Here is a 1,861-nt window from a genome sequence, read left to right on the forward strand (position 1 = left end):
TTTTCGTGCTACTTAGAATATCTGCTTGATATGCATAGCATGCTTGTTTGTGATACACATTTTGGGATAATTGATGTACTGACCTTGAGATATTGAGACTGATCACTTTGATATCAATTGTTTTGTGTAGATAGAACCCAGAATGGTGCTTCGTAGACAAGGTCGACCACGTACGTGAGGAGAAAGTAAAAGTAACTTGTTAGATGATAACCATGCTGAGTTCATGGAAGCAATGACCAACCTAGCTAACACCATGCAAACTAACATTGCTATGACTGCTTAGGCTATGGAAAGGATGGGACATGTAATGGAAATGGTAATGGAAGTGGAGATGGTACTTTTCGGAGTCGATGAGGGAGGCTAAGGAGTTGGAGCTCATGTAGCTGAAGCAGGGGTTTATGACCGTAGCAAAGTACACCAGCAAGTTTGAGGAGCTTTGTAGATTTTTTAGGGTTTGCCAAGGTGCTCCCGAGTCCTACGAAGGTTGGAAATGCATCAAGTACCAAGGAGGGCTCAAGGATGACATCATGATCACAGTGGCTCCATTGAAGATTAGGAGATTCTCCAAGTTCATGAACAAAGGAAGAGTTGTGGAAGAATGTGCTAGGAAGGTGGCTTTGGCGAGAGATACTCGTGAAGGTAACAACAACCGAAGCCGTGGAGATTAATTTCAACCAAGGGGACAGAACTTCAAGAGGAAAGGACACACTCCTCAGCGTCCTCAGGGTCAAAACAACTTCAGGGGAGCTAACTATGACCAGTTCTGCCAGGTAAGGGGAAGAGTTATATGCTTTAGTTATAGACTTCCTGGACATATTGCCAAGTACTACCGTCAGGGGAAGAATCAAGATGCAGGTTGGGATCAACAGCCAGGCCGTGTGTTTGCTTTGGATGCGGGTGATGCAATAGGATCGGATCTTCTGATGAGAGGTAAGCATATAAAGTTGGTATAGATTTTTGCTAGGTCCGAGGTTTAGCTTAGTTTTATTTTATAGAATGTTGCCGGTTGGGAGTGAAAGAGCTTAGAGTTCTATTGAAGGAACCAAGGAAAAAGGAAAATTTTTGGTACATGTAGCTGAGGAATTCGAATTCGGAATGACAAAAAATCAGAGTGGCGTAGTGGAAGGATGTAGGATGCTTCAGTGACTTGTTGAGTTGTGTGTGGACGGAGGTTTAAAGGAGGACCATTTTGGTTGGGTTTAATTTGGTGTCACAAGACGTCGTGGGAAAAGTTTGACTGGTTAAGGTCATTAGGAGTCGAGCCAGTATAGCCGAGCACACGTGAAAGCGCGGATTTATGATGGGGAAGAACTAACCTCACTTGTTTTTAGACAAACGGAATTTTGAGGGAAAAATTCTTTTCTTAGGTGGGAGAATGTAAGAACCGGATATTAATTAATCATTTAATTAAAATAGAATAAAAATATAATTTAATTGTCCGAAATAGGTTCAAAATTTAGAAGTCTTAATTAGAAAATTTAAATATGATATTTGGACTTAGCTGATTTTTTCGAGTGGGAAAATGTAATTTTCTTTGGAAAAATACATACCGGTAATTTAGCCGGCAGTACTGGCTGAAATCTGTCCAGAACTGAGTTCGAGAAAATAAAAATATCAGAAATTATTAGAAAAATATTTAGAATTGAAAACCAGACTCTAATTTTAAAAGTTTTGGCCCGAAGTTAGGCTAAACGAACCAAAAATACTAACAGGTTGGACCGGACTTAAGTTGCGCCCAAGCTCAACATATAAGAGCCTCGTTTAGAGGCAACTCAGCTCATTTTCACCCTCAAGAAGTGAGAGTCATGCTGAGCTTGAAGAAGAGAAGAGAAACCCCATTGGTACTATTTACTCTTCTCTT

Source organism: Arachis hypogaea, chromosome 20, assembly GCF_003086295.3.
Source record: "Arachis hypogaea cultivar Tifrunner chromosome 20, arahy.Tifrunner.gnm2.J5K5, whole genome shotgun sequence".
NCBI lineage: Eukaryota > Viridiplantae > Streptophyta > Magnoliopsida > Fabales > Fabaceae > Arachis > Arachis hypogaea.